At 36.6% G+C, this 23732-nt stretch overlaps 1 protein-coding gene across 3 annotated transcripts in view; it reads right to left on the bottom strand.

The window, feature by feature from the left end:
• Src64B (Tyrosine-protein kinase Src64B) overlaps positions 1-23732 on the bottom strand; it is an 86845-nt gene that overhangs the window by 61834 nt on the left and 1279 nt on the right. The window lies entirely within an intron of this gene.

The raw sequence follows: 23732 nt of genomic DNA, 5'->3' as shown, positions 1-23732 counted from the left end.
TTCTTTCGGTCACTATATTTTTCTAACATTGGAAAATATCTTCGTAATAGTCTGTAAAATATCTTCAAAATAGTTGTTTTGAACGAGACACGAACTTATGTAAATCACTCATTTTTAATTTCTTGTGGGTGATTCAATATACCGTATGTGTGTGTCTATATACAGCTGGAAAGATTTCAAAAGCTGCAAATTGTTCAGTGCATATTTCAATCGTCGTAGCGTAAACTATTTTGTGCTATAGTGCAACAAAAATGGTACCACTGCATCCCAAGAAGTTAAAAGTTACAAATGAGCAACGATTTTGTACTATTTATATTATCGAATCTCATGAAAGTTTATTGAATCCTACAGTTCTGTAAATATAAGAATTTGTAATTCTCGAAAATTTTTCATTGTCATATTATCATCTTCGTACGTTCCATTCCGCCCGTATGTTCTCACGTATGCACTGTTTATCGTCAGCATGAATAATCCATCGGACCACCCGGTGTACATCCCGGTGTGCATATACGCGTTGTTCCGCTTTGCTCACCTTACAATAGGATCGAATCTTCCATGCATTCATAAAGGACACGTGGTACGTACCACGTTTGCGAACGTTCACTGAAATCTCAGATCAGCCAAGTTACTTTGGCAATCGTAATGCAAACTAGTTTGTTTCAGTTGATTCGCAAAAATCTGATTTATCGATCGATTGCTTGATTTTCTGATACGAAACTGATTTTTGTCAAATTTATATAAATATTGTTGAAAAAAATTCACACAGAAAGAACACTTGCTTTCTTAAAACTCGAACGATCCTCAATAATATTGTCCCCTTTTTAAATTGAGCAATTCACTCATAATTTCTCTTATTATTACAGACACTTTAGCAAATTCTACATTTTCAACTCCTTCGTCGTTTTAGTATTCCTTGCGGAAAATCAAATTACTTAAATTCGAATGACACCAAGTCACTCAACTTTACTTGTATAAACACAAACTCGAAGTGAAATTATTCCAATTCGAACAACTTGACCAAAATAAAGCCTGAGTAAACCTTTACAACAGAATCAACGCTTGAAGGCATGTAACTGGTTTTCTAAAATCCTGTGCTTAAAGAACACGTGGTTTCGTGCGTAGAATTCATTAGAGGGATTTGTTAGAAGCCTAGGTAATCAGAAGTTATTGTAGAAGTTGCTATTGTATGGTAGAGACTTTTGGTTCATAGGAGTGAAGAAAGTCACGATCGTTCCTAAGAAGCTTACGCATAGAGATTATAGTGAGAAGGGTAGTTAAATTGATTGGTAGAATTGACAGATACTTTGTCTATGCCTGGAGAAATTGATGGAGGTGCTAAGCTCATTTGTTTGATAATGAGATGGACTCGTAGCATCGAACACACGACTGGTTGTATTCAGAACTTGTAGTTCGAGGATTTATAATTTCGTGCGGTGAATAAATCTAATGGCTTTATCGATGAGCAATAATTAGAGAACGAGATTGGTATGTAGATCGAATATAATAATAATAATTGCAAAAATAAAAGGTCTAACGCACCATTTTTACGGGTTTACTATTTTGATCAAAGCTGTTAAAACGGGAATATGTATAGAGAATGAAATTTTCACCAAACTCTTTATAAACTCCGCTGAAACTGTTTATAGCTGCAAATATATTAAAAAAAAAATCGATTTCTCTCGATGATGAAGGTTCGTTTAAAAAAGAAACCCTTGGCAAAAAAGAATTAATAAGTTGGTCATGTTCGTGTAAGCCCGTATGCAAATAACGCGATTAAAGCGGTTGAAAAAATGGAGTAACGACCTGCACACATCGTCGACGTCGAAGTAACTCGCGCAGATAGGCCAGAAATAATAATCCATGGCGAAGGTAAATGCACGGAGGAGAGGTTGAAAACGTGTCGTCGACACGTGTTGCACGAACGATACGACTCCTCATAAAATCATCGAACGCCTCTGCGAAAGCCCGTGAAAACGATCCTGTTCGCGACCGATTGGCTTTTAAAGCCACGATGAAAATGCGATACGCTTAACTCCACGTTGATTGCGCTTCAAATATAGGTAGAGTGTTAGCAATGAACATGATAAGAAACAATTTAATTGCGTAACGGTACCATTTATGTATACAGTTTCCCGAAGAAGTTCCTATGAAAAATTCAACGTGATATTCGAAATTCGTGATGTCAGGTTGGTCTAATAGAAAATATGTTGCAGCGCGATCGTTCGTGCGAACTTTTACTCGACTGCCTCGTAGAGCAACTTAACGCGATCGAGTCTCTTTAAAACGTTCTGGAAAGGACCAAATTAGGCTTGTAGACTTGTAGAAGAAACGAGTGGCTACTTGACGAAGTTCTGGCGATAGACTGATTCGGACTGACGATAGAACGATGTTTGAAATTAGGCAAGTTGCCGACGGTGGACACTCGAATTTTCTGATTTCGTATTTTCTCGAGATGGAGGAGACGGAGAGAAAAAGTGCTTGGCGAGTGTGTGTTTCGAAGAAGCCAAAAATGTAATCTCTGCATACCGGTCACATCAGGTAGCGAAAGGCCTTGAGGCCTGATCAATAAAACAAGAAAGTAGGCTCGGTTTAAAGGAAGAAGAAAGATATAGCAATTCCACAAAATTTCCTGTCATTCGACTGTCCTTGGTTATAAACAGTTGTAGTTTCCTTAAATTGTTTCTGAAGACTCTCGAAGGTTTTATAATCGTATTGTTGCGTTGCAACGAAATGTTTGTTTAAAGTTTTCATTGAAACACCTGAATCAAAAATCCCTCGAATCTCGTTGTTGATAGTTGATTTTGTTTTAATGAAAGTGTAGCAAACAATTGTTTACTTGCAAAAAATAAAATAATTTTAATGAAATTTTCATTTAAAGAAGATGAAAAAATATAGGTATAAAAATTAATCTGAAAATTCTGTAATTTCCAAGAAATTACACTTACTAAAGAAGGAGAGATTATATTTAACATGCACAAGCCTGATACAATATCTATATTTTCTTGAATTTTTGCTAATTTTGAAAAACTACCTTCATAATAGTTACGTAAGTTTTATTTCATGGTAATGCCGGCGGAAATAATATTTTTATTCTTTCCTCATAAAGAAGAGTTATTGTTCATTCTTATGGCCAGTTGTAATCCGAATGTTCGCCACAAACGTCTATTTCCATTTTTCACGCGTAAAACCAGCCGATGAAACTTAAATATACTACTTAACAAGAAGTTTCATAGTTTTACACTTTAAAACGCGAGCAGTTTGAAACTTTTAATAGTCGCATTTACCGGTGGGGATGATGTGAAAGAAAAAAGAAGAAACATTCGTTAAAAGAACGAAAACGACAACCTTTGCACCTCGAAGTAAAAAAGTGACAAAAAAATCCAAGGATTCTCGTATTCAACGTTTCTCTGCATAAATTTTCGAGCTTTCTGCTTCCAGTCCACGTATTCGTTTGCACAATCCTAAATCTCTTATTCATTAGGTAATCCTAGTCCATAATATTTTCTGATATATACCATTAATATCTAACAACATTCAACTTGAAGGTACATATTCTCATCGATAGAGCTTCATCATGAGCGAGTATAGAATACAAAAGTAGCAATATCATTAAACGTTGTAGGTACACTTATCATCCTTGAAACGTGCCAAGATCCCTCCATTCTACCAATAGAAGGCAAACTACAACGCTTGTCCCTTCGAAGATCATGTTTTATTTATTTCCCTGGCTTTTCCGGTCGCTGACGTTTCAGCATTCTCAATCTACCTTTTCCTTCACTTATATGGTGTGTGTAAAAAAAATACTTAGCTAGATTTCTTATTTATATAACTTTATAAAATAAAGAATAATAATAAAAGAAAAGTAAATAATATAAACAATTCGAAGTGTATACTATTTTTAACTTATTCAAGAACCTCATCTATCTGTATAAAATTCCCACGAAAAATTATAAATTACACAGCAACTTCGTTCGCTCAAAATCGACAATTCTAACGTTAAGTTACATTTCATTTCGATAGCTTCCGCCGCCAAGAAAATCGCGATCACTTCGTCATCCTTATCATATTGGGCAATGGTAACGTGCAATGTGCTCTACGGGAAAGTAAATCGGTCGAAGAATTTTTCCATTATTAACTCGTCCGCATTACACCGGCTATTTCCTTCGTCCTTTGTTTCCCTATCTCGCAATTTGTTCACCACCTTGATATTACACGATATCGCAATTCGCAAATACCATTGGACGTCTACCCTTTTCCCTTTCAACCCCGTTCCTTTTAATCCTGTCTTCCCGTCTCTTAAGCACGCAAGTTTACAACCGCTTTCCTCGTTTCATTTGCAACTGGGTCGCAGACCTTGCCACAGAGAGAGAAAGAGAGATAATTATCGACAAATCGATTAAGAAAAATATGCAAATTCGAAATGATATAAACGACCTCGTATCGGAAGTACATATCGTGATTTTTCATCAATCTTATCTCACCAACGTTTTGCTTACCTTTCCCGTTCACTGTTACGTCAGAGACAAAAATGTCTTTGTCGTGAATCATTCTATAATCACATTATACTACACGTTAAAACGGATAATGTAAATACAGTATATTGGAAAAGAAGGAAATTATTGTGCTTCGAAGTGATTAACGACGAGTTCGCTTCTGTGTATGAAATATTTCTGTTTACCCGAGCATTTGAATCATCTGTGTTTCTTTGCTTTGGTAATAGCGTTTATTGTCATTTGAAGTTCAAACGACTGTTTACTTGGAAAACCTAGCGAGATGATGTCGAGTAATATTTAATATTCCGAAGATATTCCGGAGAATTTCTTAATCGATCTTCACCGAATATTTATAAAAAATAATTTAAACGTTCATTATGAACTTTCGTTCATATAATACTTAAATTAATACTATAAAAGAAATACTTTGCATACAAGGATTGATTGTAAGTACTTAATACAATTATATATTATACGGTAAACTTGAAAAATAATTTTCTTCGATCGATTCTTAAAGAAAAAACAATTACAAACGCATTTGTTATTTGTTGGTTATAGGTAAGCATATTATAAATATTCGCACAAATAACTACACCAGTTGGACGAGGATAATTTCGAGCGCAGCATATCGAAGCCAAAGAAGGGAAGAAAGAAACGTGTCGGTCCATCGAAAATCCCTTGTGGCCAGACAAGGCATATGATCAAAAATCCTTCATTTGCCCGTCCGTTACTCGGTATGCGGCACGAGAGTACGAGAGCGACCACGGACACGAGACAATAGGACACACTCCATGCAACATGTGTTACCAGTCGAGTAAAAAGAAGGAGAGAGGGACAGGGTATACAGTGTTCCTCGTGTCCCTGTATCCTTGCGCTATACTGGTAATACAGACTGCGTGTGCACGAAAGTGGCAAACAAGCGGTAAAAATCGAAGGGCCAGCTGGGCCAGTCCGTATCCTGGGCCCATTGTCAACGTGCTTATTACAATCGTCCATAGTGAAATTGCTGTTGTATACTATCCCTTCCATCATACAAGCTGCATACAGGCGACATAATGGCACGTCGTACGCAATTTTCGTTTGCAAGATTCGACGAGTTGTTAATACATTTCAAGTATTACTTCTAATCGAGGAAACACCCAACAGATCTCACAAAGGACATAAGCTAACAAACACGAAGATGGTACCCCGCTGGGGTTAGCCACCCACATGTTATATTATTATACCACTAAGCTATAATATTTTACCAAATGTCCTACTGGGCAAATTGTAAAATTTAAATAAATAAATAAAAAAAACTTGTAATCGAGCATTAAGTACGAATGCCTGTATCTATCAGTTTGCAAGAATGTTGTTTATAAACAAGCTGAGGGTTGCTTAAAAAAATTCCTTCATAATATCCGAACGATACTCGGAGATATTAATTTTTTCGTTACATATTAACTCTCCAAAATGAATTTTATGTTGTCTTAATATTCTGCGGTTCATAATAATCTAAACGCTCTATTCTATTAAATAATATTATGATCTCGTAATATTCCAATGAAGAACAAAGTCACTATTGGAATTTTGAACACCATCTCTCATAGGTATCCGGAAATTTCCAAAATGTATAAATCAACGAGAAACTAATATCAAAAACAATATTTACGTAATTATATGCTACGTAACTTTTTACTGAATTTGTCCAATATAATCGTGGCTATCTTCCCTCGTTCGAATGTTAATGAAATTTCAAAATGTTTTATATCAACACATACTACAATTTATACGTATTAGGTTGTTCGAAAAGTTTCTTTCGTTTCATAAGCTGATAATAGATGAACAACAACTTGTTTTATATTATTTTATTGAATTAGGTATGATCTATTTCTATTACTATATTCGTGCAGAATTCAATAAACTAATATAAAACAAAAAACATTGTGCGTCTGTTATCTCCTTATAAAACGAAAGAAACATTCCGGACAACCTAACATAAGTTCTGTATGTTTCGACCGTTCGCGGAGAGACGCGATCTCGAAAAAGCGCGCCAGCAGGAGTCGTAAATTCCCGTTACGATTCGAATAATCGACGCCACGAATCGATCGATCCCTTATTTCGATTAAGATAATAAGGATGGATGAGTATAACGCTGATATTAACAGGTTATAATATATATTTTCAACAATCCAATAACTTCAATATTTGATACAATTGTACGTATGTTGACTGTCAAACTACAAATAAGTACGACCTGAGACTCGTTTCGTGTTGGCGACTGTGATGAATGATTTTGACTCGATTGACTGTATGTTACTCTGTCGATTGACTGTCTTCGACTTGACGACTCTGATGACTTGACTTCTAACTCCTTCTGTTCCTCGAACTGTTTTTAACTGACTTAGACTGTTACCATGGAACCAGTCTAGAGATGTGGTGACTGTTCTGTAGTTGTCGCTCAACTACAGAACCAGAGAATGAGTGAAGTTCGTTGTCGTGTTATCACGGAGGAAAGCTCGGGGTGGGCGTGTTTGTTGTATGAAGAAAGCGGATTCGTTGCTCACACTTTTCGTTAGGAAAATGAGGGTAACGAACCGCGATGCCCATTGGTTATGACCAACGTTATGAATGAAGATGGGAGGAGGAAGTCTCCTACCAACGTGGCTCATGGGTGACATTTTTCATGGGAAAACCAGCTATCTCCGTGATTTTTAAGAGCGAATAATAAACCTAAGGACTGTTCTAAGGACCAGCCATAAACCGAAAATACTTGCAGGATTAAAGATTCCGTTAAAAAAATTCTGTTTATGGTGGTTCCTCAGGTTTATTAAGGGTGTGTATAACGGTGCGTGGCATTTGACGGTCATACAATGAAGGGCGTCGCACGGACCATCTCACGCGACGTAACAGTCGATGTTGAAATATTCTCGTGAGCCAGTGATACGAACACCTGGCACTCGGAAGAAATTCCGCATTTAAGGGGCGTGTATGATTTTTGGAGCATATGTTTAGCGAAGATTGATAGCGCGAAACGCCGCACCCGCGCCACGCCGGCACCGAATCGAGCACGTGCGTGCACCGGTGAAAGAAGGATCGCGTGATGAGGTGTCATCAGCCTGGCGATGCTCGCCGACGCAGGCTAATGCTTCTAGCGTGTCGTAGTGAGCTTGAAGCGTCGCGCGTGGTTCCATCCTCTATACCTATACTCTATAGTATTTAACGCGGTGCAATGCCGCGGTGACGCTTTCAACGGGAAAAACGCGAGCCTTTGAAAACGAAGGAAATATGAATGGGTGTCGGAGGACTGAATCGCGCGAAACGAGGAAATTTGAACGGAGTGGCGGGCATTTACGTTCGAGTAGACGGGCAAATTTTTGTGATACGGACAGCAGCGTGAAGGAAATACGACTTTTTCGATTTTTTTTACCATACCTACGTGTCCTATTTTTAATATTCTTTTTTGTTTGTTATTGTACCAGATGGTGTAATGTACAGGGAGTCTCAGAGATCGTGGTATGGCGCGAAAGAGTTCTTATAAAAATATTGATTTTCACATACGACGACTTTGGTTTTTGAGAGGAAAGATACTGAAAGTCGATTATGCGGATATCACGATCCTGCTGCACCGTTTGTCGATTTCGTGGAATTTAGTTTCAGTTTCAAGAGATTTAAGATCGATGGTAGCTCATTAAAAAGAATAAAAATAGTGGATAATATAAATAATGTGACGACAATTTCGATTCTTTTTTCTGGGTAATGACAGGGTTGCTGGAACACCTAGTACGCTTCTATGTATGTGACAAAGTAAATACGGCAAAGCACGAAACATTCAACTCGTTAAAGCAACATTAAATCTGTGAACTGTACAAGACGATAAATTCTTTATCTCGGAGAAGTTTCGAGGGAAACCTAAACTAGAGACCATCGGCGACGAGATTACGCTACTATCCAAGAAACAAATTAGCGTTTCCGTTTATAACCTCAATGAAAGTTGGACACAACAGATAGCGAGTTTAAAATTATAATAAATTATTCTGTTCTCGCTGTATTCTAACTTAATCGTGCGTCGCTTAACCCTTTTACATCTGGTGATAAAGTATGTATCTCGTGACGCAACGTTATGGACGAGACACTCTGGGGTTCAGAAATATCCAAACACTTTGGTCGATTCATGGTAACCATATTTAAATTTGATTAACGTGAACATACGAATGATGAATTAATAATTAGCAGCAGAATTTACTATTCTTCTCTAGAATCAGTAGTTTAAATTACTTATCGAAAAATATAACAATAATGTGTCTTACAATTCTAATCGTTTATATACTATACATTTAGCAGCACATTAAAAACTATTTATTCTATCCTGCTGCTAAAAACTATCGCTTGCATGAACGTCAGAATTCTTCCCATCAGTTCAGAAGAAATAAGACCTATTTGCATTTTCACTGTCTGTAGTCGCACGTCGAACTGGACAGTTTCAATGCACAAAGCGTGTCTTTTGTCTCGCACGTTAATTTAATAAAAATACGTCAGTGTAGATGTTAGTCTCAAAAATATATAAAGCTTTTGGTAACGTCTTATTAACCATCAGCCAGTCGGAATAAAATACGAAATGCTGCGTAAACCGCGAAATCGTTTCGTTTCTCTGCTACAAATGTTCACGATCCTTGGTAATTCCAGTGTTCGTAAAACCATATAGGATAGATAAAAGAGCGAAATCGCGATCGTGTTAGCGAGGCGTATTATCGAAATCTTTCTCGACTCCGGGCCAATCGTGCGCGAGGAAGATCGTTTCGAAACGAACGTTGAAAGCAGCGAGAACATCGACTGTCGAACTGAAATCGAGTCGAGAACGGATCGAAGATGCCAGCTGACTCGCTCCGGACGGCGGAACGGCCGCATTGTCGACGAGATTATTGCCCGAGCCGTCGATGAAATTGTACCGTTCACTCGACTCTGTCAAGCACCCACTCTTCGAGCACGGGATCGCGAGTCGACCCTCGCCACCGACCCTCTTTCAACCACCCAACCCCTTTCGACCAACGAGATTTCCAAGTTGTTGCGACGCTGATCGTCGGACGAGTCGACGCACTTGGAAAAATGCATTTAGAATATCGACCGATTCTCCAGACGGACGAATAAAGGAGAGGCGCTTAATGTAAACAAGAAACGAGGATGTAAAGGGTTGAGAACGTGGTATTTCATTAAAACCTTGGACATTTTGTAGAAACTCGATGCACGATAAGAGAGACGTTGACAAGTGGAGGGAATTGAAGAAGATTCACGATGATTTCTAATTTGGAATCCTCGATAATGCAGAATAGACTGGCAGATTACGTATGTATGTATACTGAAGTATTGCAATACTTGTAGATACGTTTTATGAATGTATTATGTGTGTTATGCGAAATATTTTAAGTTGTTGTTATGAGATTCGAATATGATAATTATATATTGTTCAAGTTTGAAACAGACCTGAAAAAAATAGGAATTTGAAGATATTTGACAGAAATAGAAATCCTCGATTACAAAAAACTAAAATAAAATACATTAAACTTTCTAATCATAATTAATCTCATATTATCATATTTAGGATGAACCCAAAACTGTATTATACGTGAAAAATAAACCTGAATGGTCTGAATATCTACATTTCAATTACTGCAGGCCATCCATTACGTTCGACACACCGTTAAGCGTATACAATACAATTATTTGCATTCAATACAGTTTCAATGCGTCTCTACCTCTTCTATATCTATTCATTCTACTCCTGCATCACATACCGGTCCATAAAAGAAACCAACAGTTCACGGATATACCGCATCATCGGCAAATAAACAATCGCCCTTCCCCAATCCCCACATATGTATATAACTTATACGAGCCATATAGTAGCAGTACTCGACTGTGTAGCAATCGTCACAATCGACAAATCGGCTGCAACTTGTTAAACCTAAGCCTAACGAGCCTCGACGACAGAATACGACGACAACGTTCACTTCTCGCCATCCGACTAGTTTCGTCCTTCGTATTGTCGCACATGGCTTGCTCTGACTATACAGGATGTTACAGAAAATTAAAGTTAAAGTCCAGGGACTTTTTTATCCATCGAATAAATAGACTTAAAAAGACATATAGAAAATATATTTGAATGTAAAAACTATATATAATACCTGTGTATAAACCGTTCGTATATGAGAACTTCGTATAAAATGTTTGTATATCAGAAGCGTATACGAATATTTATATGCAGATGAAAATGTTTCTAAAACACTATCATTTAATATTTAAATGGCCCTTCAGGACTTAAAATGACAATATCCAGTTGCCCCCTATCGAAAGGACTAATAAACACAGGTTGATGAATATCGTTAACTTCCGAGTTATAAGATGATTCTAGTTATGAGTTTGATGTAACATAAAACGTATGACTTTATTGCGCGTCTATCCACAACTCATCGAGTGGATGGTTAGATCGAAGAAAGTAACCACGACAGATATTAACATGTACAGTAATGTACAGTAATTGTACGATTAATACCGCACTTCTTTTAAACTAACACCGCATGATTTTAATTTTATTACTACTACACCAATGAAATTTACTCGTTTCGATGAATATCGCGTGATCCTAAAATCTGCCCCACCTTTTTGAAACAGCCTCTATATACGCGACAAAGACAGAAAGGTGAGTGAGAAAAAGACAGTGAGAACAGGGCACGAGGAAAAAAGGGCAGGTGAGAAATGTTCTACGTGCCATACGCTATACGTGGGCGATTCGCTCGATTAATCTAACGCCGCCGTGCTACACCTCCGCCTGAGTCCGCTCGTTATTACGGTTAAACTGTACCCCGGCTGGACGTAATACCATACAGCGGTGGATAGAAGTGGAAAACGACAGGGGAAGTTGGTGGTATCCTTCTGCTCGACAGATAGGGAAGAACGTTCCTCTTCTTTCCAACCGACGGGGTAAACCTCTCTCCCCTTTCTCTTAGTTTACGGACAACAATTACACTTAATATCCCTGGCGAATTATTATTTCACAGCTTTCCGATGGAGACACTGCAAGTTTCTCTCGCGTCGATGCTTTTACAGAGAGTGAGAGAACTGCGACAGCTCTCAATCAATAATCGTAATTGGTGGCGTCGTCGCTGGAAAATGCCAGTGAATATTCGTTAATTTTCCGCGTGCGCTCACCCACTCGATCGCCCGACAGTTTAATTGGAAGTATCGCGTCGGAACTATTACGAAACGGATCGAGTGTAAATGAAAGCTGTTTCCTTCGACCTTTCGGAGTAAGGGTGGTTATTTTATTCTCTGAAGACAGAGCTGTATCTCTTTGTTCTTAGGTCAGTTCCGCGCGAGATGCTTGTTTAGAAGTAAAATACAAGAAAATACGTGGTGCAGTATATCCATTTATAAAATAGGATAACTTCGTGACGACCGTTCTTTCTTAATTGGAAAACAATTATAAATAGATAGCTATAAACAACTATAAATATCTATATTGTATTTCTTACACAAATAGAAGAATCGGAGGACTCGTATCAAAAATATTCCTTGTTAGTCTTTGCTTCAGTGGAATGAAGCGGAAGAAGACACCCTATATAGCATTCTCAACTATTATTCAATAAGTTGCAATATTATTAACAGGCTGCAGATGTTTATGCATTTATGAACAATTTTAATGTACAAAAACATACAGATTAGATAGAGATATGCGTACATCGTCATCGGTATAATAGTTACGAACATACCTTATATCTATATCTGTATACATACACAGTAGTGTTTGTATATCGAGTAAAACAAAGAGAAGAAAAATGAAACGGTCATCCAGAAGCAGCTCGTAAGCTATAGAGTCGAAAAATCTAATTTTGAAAATGTTTGTCTGTTCGCATTGTTATCGCGTGAAAACTACCGAACGGATTTTGGCGAGGTTTTCTCTGTTCTATAGCTTAGTGTCCACGAAAGAAAATAGGTCCATTTTGTAAAAGCTGAGAAATAGCCTGGCATCTGAGTTGTATACATTCCGAGATCGAACCTTTTTATAATTGAATATTGTTTACTCCGGAGAATAACCTAACTGTTAGTATAAAAAATATGTGGCTATCCCATTCATGAAAAATTCATCCGCTTAAATATTTTTTCTTACGTTAGTAGTCCACGTGAACGAAGTCACGCACAAAAACCAGTAGATACTTATAATGATGAAATATCCGTATAAAACCAGTCTTACGATTAAATTCTTATATATATACAGTAGGGATAAAAGGTAGAGACGCGAACGTGTTACCGGTACGCGGATGTTACCGTGGATCACACGATTCCTTTATCGCTTTCTCCTTTAACACGCGTACGATTTTCTGTATGATGGGTTCGTGTCGAGGACAGCACAATGTGCCAGCAGGATCGCCCACGAGAGAGAGCCTCTCGATAATTCAACGGGACAGGGCGAAAAAAATCAATAGTACAACTACCCCGATGGGGGAGGAGGTCCCCTAACTCTAACGTGCATATATAGACGCCACCGGGGCCAGGAACGCTTTTTCCACCTCGTATACTTAATGAGCACGGCAACCTATTTGCGCAACGCGCATGGTTTAACACTCGACGATACGACGAGCCGTAGGTCAAGCGATCTTGCATGGTTTTTCCTTCCTTTTCTTTTTTATTTTTTGCTCCATTTTTTGTTTCGTTCGTTGGTGTTTTTCTTCGAACGAAGACGAAGAAAAATAATAATTTTGATGTAAGAATGACAAGGGGAAAAGGGAGGGATGAAAATAGGGGAAATTCTGATTGAAATTCAGATTTGTTAGAAATTGAATTTCTTGTGAGTGGGATCGTTTAAGAGCGAAGAAGTATAACGTGCATTTTATAAACACGATAACGTTCTTTCCATCATTTTCCACGCAATTATATTTTTCCACATTAAAGAATATCTTACAATTGGTTTGAACTAAATATGAAAAAGATCGTATCGGTATATGTGATTTCTCGCTTTGATTTGATATCGAAGAATTCTATATTAAAATGATAAATTTCATTTTGCATTAAGAGGCTTTTATTTAGTTGTGAAAAGGAGTGCTTTTGATCACATTGATACATTTGTATGCACGCGTGCATTCGATTGTCCTGGTATGCCCACCATAAACGTTCTTGGACCACATTAGCAAGCACGGTATCCATTAATGGTGGTTAATGTTATTCATACCGCGTAAGGTAACTGTAAATATTAGGCGAACGTAGAGTGTTTTCGCAAATGAATCGGTAATTGCGCGTGTAGTGAGGACGTAATTAGATCCGTGAAACGTAGACGTGTTGTAATGTTGATAGAGTGACGTACGAGTCATACGAGTGGAAAAAATATGCAAAAATTATACATATTTCTAGGTAACGCTGCAGAACAAAGATATCACAAATTTTACTACTATACAAAAAGAAATCAAAACCAACATTTTAACTTAATTTTGATTTTTCTAATCAGATACACAATGCACATACAAATTGAAATTGATTATTAAAAGGTGATAAACACAAATTTAAACAAAATGCACCTGCATTTTTAGGTAAAAGAAATACGAACAGGGATATCACAAATTTTACCAATGAGCAGCAAGAAAATTCACGCCAATATTTCAATCTAACTTTGATATTCGCAAACTAAAATTGATTAGTTAGACGAAAAATACGCTTCATCTGTAGATCAATCTCATTAAAAGCTCTTGCCTTACTAATTATTACCAACTACTTGCTGAAAATATAACAATATCAGTCAATCATTTAAGTTGACACGCTGTAAACGTCGTCCTAGATTCGCAGAACTTTCGAATAGCTCCCGCGGAGTGTGAGAGGGCGTAAAGCATGGCGTCTAGCAAAGAAAACAATTACGTCCCTCGGAAAAGTTTCGAAAACGCGGCGGAACAGGCGGTGGAACGTTGGCCTGTCAAAGGGCTTTTCATCAAATTTCTGAGGTAAACAGTCCGGGCGCGGCATGGAAGCACCGGGATTCTTATACAGCGGAACACGGGAAACGAATATCGAGCAACGAGATCGACCGAGCCGTGAGAGAAACGCGAACCTGTCCCTTTTCCTTCGATAAAACGGCTCAAAGGAATTCCTGTGCACCTTGTTTCTCGTTAGGAAAGCGGAATCGCGAGGCGCTCGCGTCAAAGAACATTATTTCCCACCGTGAAGAGGAGAGAAGAGAGCGAGAAGAGAGCGAGAAGAAAGGAAGAAAATGTGATAAGAGGTCTCGAAGCTTTTTGTGCCACCGCTTATACATAGGAAACGAGAGAGAAAGAGAGAAAGAAAATCAGGCAGACTTGCATGAGCTAGCAACAGCGGAACGAAACGGAACGGAAGCGTTTTCTCTGCGTGACGCGCGCGTAAAAGTGCGTATCGATTTGTGAAAGCGAGAGTGATGCGAGTTTAGGAGCTATTGCAAGATGGGGTGGTTATTTCAGTCGCCTAAGCTTCGACATCTTGAAAGTCAATCTTCAACTTTACGTAGAACAATGATAAGAGCCAGCGTTCAGTAAGCTTAACGCATTCGCGTTGAACATGGGAATAAATGACCAAAATTACTAAACATATAGCGAAAGACAAAAATATTCGTACAATCGATCCATTGTATAATATTACAAAAATGGAAGGAAATAACAATTATTGTATTTACTTAGGTAGACGAAGCGATTTGATCGGTTGCGAAAAAGAACAGAAATTCTTGAGGGAATAAAAATTGTTCATAATTAAGTTTAACGAGTTACGAGGCAAATTCATTTTCAGATCTACCCTGAGGAATCTAAAAAGGCAAATTACTTCCTTTCACTCAAATAACTCAAATATTCTACACTTTATTCTATATTTTCTTTCTATTTTTCGTTTTGTTTCTGTTTTTATCTTTCAGAAAGTTACCGTCAAGCTCGACGCGATGAATCTCGTTAACTATTTCGAGGGTGAGCGAACCTAAAATAAGGATGGTTTCGAAGGAAGCTTCACAGGGGACTCTGAACAACCCCTGGAGATTAGGGGCTAGGGAAAAAACACGGGGAACGGACCGACGATCGATTTTCCCGAAGGTTTTTCATCGGCAATCGTCCTAGACGCATTGTTCATTGCCCCGTTTCTCCTGTCTTTGACCGACGTTGCAGTCACCAAACGGTTTAATCCTCGAACAATCTACATCTGTCGTGTTGTTAAACGCATATTACATATACGTATTATAATTAGGATAAATGTCCTTCTAACTTACTAGCCAACTTAATTTTTGCGTGTACAGGACATATTGATGTTATATGTCGGGTTATCATTAGAGTTGGGGGCGTATAGCGAATCTTCACGTGAATGGCCCATCGTTGTTACGTACTATAGATGATATTTATTGATACAAATGTGATTATTACAGAGTTTAACAAGTAATAGCGGCGATTGGATAATCGAGATATCGATGACAATGAATTTAGGTTCGATAACGAATCCACGGTCAAAGGGATGACGAATGCGATTTGATACACGACTCTGGTGTCACTCAACGTACTTGTCCACTGTACAAGTAGAACTTACCGGACTGAATCTCAGTTCAAGTGGAACTGCCCTTATATACTCCTCACTGTACCTCTCTGTACCCCTCGGGTCAATCTTTGTTTTTAAGGAGAGCTATATAATTACTCCATACCTCTGTTAGGTACACGTCCCTTCCGTGACCGTGGCTACTTTCAACGATTCGTTATGTCACTTCAAGCCCAAGCTCACTGTCATAAATCTCGGACACCCATACTCGGATTAAATCATAAACAACTATTTCTCAGTTTTATTACTTAGGTACAGCTATAACAAAAAGTCTGGACTAGAGTATTGGGGACCTTCCCAAACGTTCCAAAAGAAAGGCCCCCATGTCCTTTCATCTCCAACGTATATTTTGTAGTATGATAAACGTTTAATATTAAATGTATCGTCTGTTGGAATAAATTCACGCTGCCTCTGGAATAATCGAAGCTATACGACATAGATAGCGAAATTTGACGAATTACCAGCAACACTAAATTCTCTTGCGTAGCATCGTCGATATAGCAAATACAGCGTCGCAAATATCGTTTGCGAATTACAAGTCTGTTATTTCTTTGCCTTTATAGGAATCGAAATCCCGATTGAATAACATGTTTCTATACGTGATTCTTCATTCTATACTCTTCTATTTAAGTAGAAGAACTAAAATGACAATTATAGAAACAGCTATTCTATTGATAACGTAGAATTAATCGAAACTGGCACAATTTAACGTGGAATTACCAAGTCTAGATATTGTTTTATATCGAATGATTGGGCACTGGCCACGTTCGACGCTCGATAAATCGATTCTTCGCGTTTCAGCATCTCCATTGGCCGAGCGAATAATTGAAAAGCTAGCCGCGTCAATAACGTGCGGAATGATATTCGGTGGCTCGTGGACCGTCTATCTACGAAATTGTTCGAGAATACATATTTTGCCCTGTACAAAAGAAATTGTCGCGTCTCGTAACTCGCGCTTTTGTACATGCCCGATGTTGCGTTCGACAAACACGCCATGCCGCGTGCTCGACGAACAAACGGAACAGGGCAAATATGGGGGTGCAAACGGGAAAACAGGGTGATTCGACGGGTAAAGAGGAAAATAAAAATTACGCGTGAAACACCTATCCATATATGTATCAGATACATTCTTTCACAAGGTCTTTTTTTCTCTGTAACGACGATTTATTTTTCATGGTGATAAACAGATTGCGAATATTTATGCAAATTCGTATCTTTGTCGTGGTAATTAAGGGGATAGAATTTAAATAGATATTTTTGCGTTAGATGTTCTATTCTAATCTTGAGTTTCGTTTCTGACGTAGATAAACAGAAGTGGCAGACACAAGAAATACGTTTGTCATAAATATATAAGTCTAACTATCTGGCTACTTTATCATTTGCATGATAAAGTTCCTTGTAGAATATATAATTTTATGTTTATAAATGTTACTCGCATCGTGAATAAGAATAAGTCACGCAACTGGAGCAACTACTAATTTTAACTTAACGTAGATAGATCAAAATGGCAGACAAAGATGACATAAAGATATGGCTCAAGCATGCAATACTTTTATTACTTTTACGAAACAAGTCCTTGTGGGATGTTCAGTCTGATTTTCGAAAATGTAAACTCGCATGTGTCAAGATCTTCGATCTTGTTATAAATACAATGTTATATTGTAATTATCCAACTTTTTTTTTATCAATTTTATAGCAGAATTTCTTGCAGAAATTTCCAATTTTATTGTCGAAAGTATTATTCGCATCTTGTGACACGAGTACGTATCTACGTAATAAACATAATTGAACTGTATGAAAAAAAAAAACGTAGTAGACAGGCGTTTTCGAACCCAATTTCTATGAAATATCGTGCTCGCACGAAAGAAGCTGTTTCACGTATACGGCATGTATAAAGTATCATCGTGTTCTCACTTAAATCGCAATTTTTTTGTATTCCGTCGTACATCCCGCGCTTAATGAGAATGGAAATTAAATCTCATTTCAGAAATGGAAGGGAGCTACGTAGAGTGATATATTATACCAGCAACTAAAGTATGAAACCATTTGAATTTGTTGTTTGTCCCCTTTATGGCGGACTAGCGTACCTCATCTGATTAAACCGGCGACGATCTGCCATACTGATATGACTGCGTCCCTATTTTAATTCGTGAAAAGTAGATTTCAAAATGTTAAAATTATTCGTACTTTCATAAATATAAATACCTATTATTATTATTATTATTATTACCATTTAAAACGAATAAACAACATATTTTTACAACAAACGAGAACACAAGGATTACAGTTTTGAAGAGATTTTTCGTTAGAAAAAAACGAACGTTGTACATCCTTTTTAATGTTTTCAACGAAGATATTTGCATAAATATAAATATACATTTTTACTATTTTACATTTTGCACGTAAATACATTTATTCGTGTTTCAGTAACATTCGCAAATCTTTTCACAGGAATAATCAAACTCAAAATTCTTATATTGTATTTTTACCTATCATTATCTGGTCATAAATAGAAAACAGAAAGAAAATTTTAATATCATCTCTTCGACCATTTATCGCTTTTTTCTGTATAGATGAAGAAATACTCGACAACAAGCATAGCGAAGGAATAAAATGTGAAAAAGGAGGACAGATTTAAATCAAAATTCCGTATCCTTATCTGAAAACGCGACTACAAGCAGCTCGACCAGGGAAACACGTGGAATTGCCTACTTCCGCGATACAAATGCCACTGTAACCAAGTCGACGAGGCCTCCAAGGGCACAAAGGACCGTTTCCAAGGAAGGAAAACTCGAGGCCATGTGTCCCCATCCTCTAAATCGCGACTTTCGACGGATAACTGGCACGAATCCAGTGGAAGCGTTTGCACGACCCGCGTCGACCGGAGGTGCTACGTGGATTAGATTTACACGCAGTTCCGTCTAGCGGCGCAACAACCATGAATAAACCAACGAGCAACGAAACTTATATTTATAACGAGCCACGTTGAAACACTATACAATGGTTAAGTTGATATAAAAGATTCCGCATGCAAACGAGCTTTCCAACTTTTCGGCTGTATCAAGTAAATCGATGTGATTATATTAGATATAGATTGGCTTATATTATACCCGAGAAAGAGGAATCGCGATTTTATTAGACGCTTTTATCGACAATTTTATCAGAGTTTTGTACTATTTGTTATCAGTGCAAAACCGTGTTCCGTATATAAATGAAAAAGTTATGCGTAAGATATAAAAATAATAAATCATGTTACTTTTATGTACGCTACGACGAATTTATCACAGCTCTCGCGTAATGGTGTAACAATGATTATCTTTTCACTTGAATGATGAATTGAATGATCGCGATAAGTTAAGCTAATGTTTGATTAAGTTATTTCGTTTCTAAATACTCCGTTTCTTTGTGTATACATATATATTCTACGTTTTATACTATCGTAATATGTTAATAGTATGTTAATAGTATAATACTAACTATTATACATATATTGGTCGTATCAATAGTATTTTACTATAACTAATGCAATATTAAAAAGCTGAGTTCAAAGCAATTTTCTTATATGGACAAAAGCTAAAGCCAAGGATATTATGGTCTTTTATAATTTCATCAACAAATAACTTTATAAGTAACGAAAGATTTTTCGTACAAAAAAGCTGACTCCAGATACGGATTTCTAAAGGAGGAATAAAGTACGTACTTTCCTGATTTTCGAAAGTTAGTGTAATCGTTCATTCGCGACAATGAAAGGCACGAAAAGATCTCCCCTTAATGGGCGCGTTTCAGTGCTAAATGGCGTTGCTCGTGAAAAGTGGTGTTTTGCATTTGAAACACGCTCGAATAGGACGAAACGCAAAGAGAATATTTCGAGAAATCGTAATAAAGAAATTCTTCCCGGCTATACCGGTTCTTCTTTTTATCCAACAACTTCTAGGGAGACCGTCTTAGGGCAATGGGGAACATAGTCATTAGCGAATGGAAGGCTTAAGTGACTCGACACGATCTCTACGAGATCACCATCATAATTTGATCATGAAATATCTAATGTGTTAAATCGTTGCACCTAATTAATATGATTATTGACTTTGTAAAAACATGCAGTAAGAAAAATTTACGATACATCATCCTTCGACCATATAGAAATTTTTCAATTTGATCAAGTTGAGATAGAAATTTTCATATTCGTACGATCGAATTTCTCAAAAATTTCATTTTCTTCGATAATTTCTGAAAAAAAAAAAATGATTTAACTCATCAAGAATCAATAATGTATTTAATCAGATTTAAGAAGATTTCAAACGCAATCCCACGCATTTTCCAGATATGTACAGATTTCGTTACAGTGATATTTTAGTTCCAAGCTTCTAACGCTGTTTTTGACGTAAGCCTATTCAGAACACCGACACAAATTCATCTTGTCGTATTTAAAGATACTTTGACGCAAGTATCGTTCTTTTAAATGTCGCTGGTGGGCGGAGAACGCTAAGTGTCTGTAGCAAGACTAAAATGGTTTTGAGTTAGCCATGCCTGATACATTAACATCTTTACTTTTTTCTTTACTTCGTTCACGTGAAATCATACGCTTTCGTCTTTTCCCCGAACATTTTCTAAAGTATGTCATTGCTTATTTCTTGCAACGTAATGCACAGACCGTACGATGAATACAGAAAAGATAAAGCAACCTCTTCGACGAATCTTTCATTCCGTTCCCAAGATGTTGCTTTAAAACGCATGATTGTATTATACGTGTGCTTGTTACCTCGTTGGTTTGGTAAAATAAAAAAGAAAGATTAAAAAAAGGTAACAATAATAGTTACAATGTTCCTTACTATAAAACGCGTTTTCTAAGGCTTTCGTTTACCATCTTTTTACTACGAATCTATAAAATTTGTTCCATCAACGTTTTATACAAATATTTATCCATATTCCAGTAACATACACACATTTTTTTAAAGAGAAATAATTAGAATTGAGGATAGTGTAACCCTTCGAATTCACACATTTTTTATGAGAATCGATGATTAAATAAATGGATGACATTTTGAAGTTTGACTATGACAAAGTAAAAAAAGGAAAGAAAATATGGAAAAGGCTAAAAGATTTAAAATCAATTTCAGTACGTAGTATAATGATACGTGTACATATTTGGAGCCACCATCGGTTAACTGTATTTCAACCATTTTAAAAACCATAGTAAAGTTAGTAGCAATAATTAGACCGCAAATTTCTATGCAAATATCCAAATTACAGTACACATTTTAATATTTAGATAGTAAAACAAATTTCTGCTTAAGTTCCATTTCTTTAATTGTACTCATAAAAATATGAATTTACGTGAATATTCACAATCTAACGATCGTAATAATAATAAATAAATAAATAAAGAAGAGATTCCTTCGCAAATTTCTAGCAATGGCAAAGCAACGTAAAATCGCCTATTGTCAGAAATGTACTATAGCTTCGATGACCTTAATCGCGAACAGTGGCAAAACAGTGATTATTCCGAGATAGAAAATGCTGCTTGCATCGTCATACTCGCTCTCCCGTATTTTTATTAACGATCGCGATGCTTTCGCGTCGCTTTGTTCAACTAGATATTTTAATGTTCGCATAAATTTTGTTCCAGCTTATTTCTTTTTATTGCTTTGCATAAACAGAAAAGCCTCTTACGCATTCGATATTATTATTACAAATTGGAGGCATTAACAAAATGTCAGAATTTCTCATTTCGTTAATTTCAATCTTTCATTTACATATTTATCGAGCAACGTCGTCATTCGAGTTCGAATGAAAAACTCTAGCATTCGACGAGTTTATAACGTGAAATATGTGCTCTGATACGATATGAAACAAATCTGCATACCGTTCTGTGTAAACAATCATCTGTTCAGAAAGAAGAACCTAAAGCACATTATTCGTCGATGCTTTCAAACTCGAAATACATTTTATGCAACGCTATGGCTCGACGGACTCATGGCAGAGAATACGATTTTCATAAAACAGTCAAATGATCAATTTAAATTCCATTATTAATGGTATTATTGGTATCTCTACTATGGTTTTTGAATTTTTATACTCTTGTTTTGATAAACAAAAGATTTTTTACAGTTTTTAGAAAAAGTTTAATTGTAGCGTGAAATTTATTAAATGTATCAAACCTTTTAATGATAAAACAATACAGTTGGGTGAAAAATTCGCTAATTAAAAATAGATAAACTACGGCAAATGATGTATGATTTAAATTGTCAATGCTAAAAAGGTGAATCGAAGATAAGGAAGCAAATTTGTTGAAATAAGGCTTCTCTTTCGATAAAATCAATTTTGAAATTGTATCAAGTATGCACGCGGTTATAATTCCGATAATGTTAAACCAATAGATACTGATAACTCATATCGATAACGAATTACTAGACTTATACTAAACTATAATCGACTACGTTAACGTAATGTTCAAAAATATATGCACGAACCGAAAGGAAGATGCGACACTTAAATCAGTCTTCCATACGAAAAATTTTCATCCTGATATGGCACTTTGTAACCTTTTCTTTATACAAATATCTAAATCTTTCACACAAACGTACGAAAAATGCCAAACTAAAATTATATTGTCAACTTGATATATCACATTTATCAATATAAGAAATAAATTACCATTTATATAGCTATTATTATTCAAACAGCGCTAACTGATAACGACGATAAAACGTTTTATAGATATCCATGAATCGTGTTTCGGAATACGACCAGTAGTTTGTAGTATCAGCGTTTCGTAGCACAATGTTATCGAACGTGAACGATAACGGTCAATCCACGTTGCAAAGTAGGCGCGTGCGGTTCTCCGGTGAAAGCTCGCGAGCGCAATGTCGCACGCGCGTGCCGGCGACGCCACGCAACGACAGATTTACAATTAAAGAAAGTTTACGGCATGCGCCATGACTATATACCTCGCTACGATTCCCTTGTGCGTGATTTCTGGGCAGACCGACTCTATCGAATCGAATATCCTCAAACTAGATAGCCACTAAATTACAAAATTTATATCAAAGAAATTAAGATAAATGATATTTAAAAAAATATATAACGCAAATATTGCTCATAAATGTACCTTAGTAAATGTCATAAAAATCCTCCAAATATTATCTCTTGTAAATCTATATTTAAATTTCTTAATGGAAAACTATGATTCTATAATTTCAATTGTCTCTATATTTTTAATGATAATCTAAAAATTCTCTAAATTATTCAAACTGTTCAAATTTGAATTGTAAATTTATAACATCTCTATTTCGACTATTCTGATTATTTCCATAGTTCTAGCGTTGAATATCACATTTCTGAATTGAAATACATACAAGGTTGGGTTGAAAACCTTGAATATATACACCACTGTAAATCTATGAAATTTCTAGGGAAAATTACGAATCGATTACTTCGACTATTTCAATATTTCTAGTGTTAATCATTCTAATCTCATACACGCCTTGCAAACTTTTAAAATGCCAATGAAAAGTTATGAATTAATCATTTTGATTATTCAAGTGATTCTAAGTGCTAATCGCGCTTATAACGGTATACATATGAACCGAACAAACGGCCGTTCCTCGTAACAAACCGAGAAGGATACGCATTATTGGCTCTCTTACTTTCGTCCTCGTCATTGCCTCTGTTCTGTTTTTC

The sequence above is a fragment of the Bombus vancouverensis genome, chromosome 5 (assembly GCF_051014615.1).
Source record: "Bombus vancouverensis nearcticus chromosome 5, iyBomVanc1_principal, whole genome shotgun sequence".
Lineage (NCBI taxonomy): Eukaryota > Metazoa > Arthropoda > Insecta > Hymenoptera > Apidae > Bombus > Bombus vancouverensis.
This window is presented reverse-complemented; position numbering and strand designations above follow the sequence as displayed.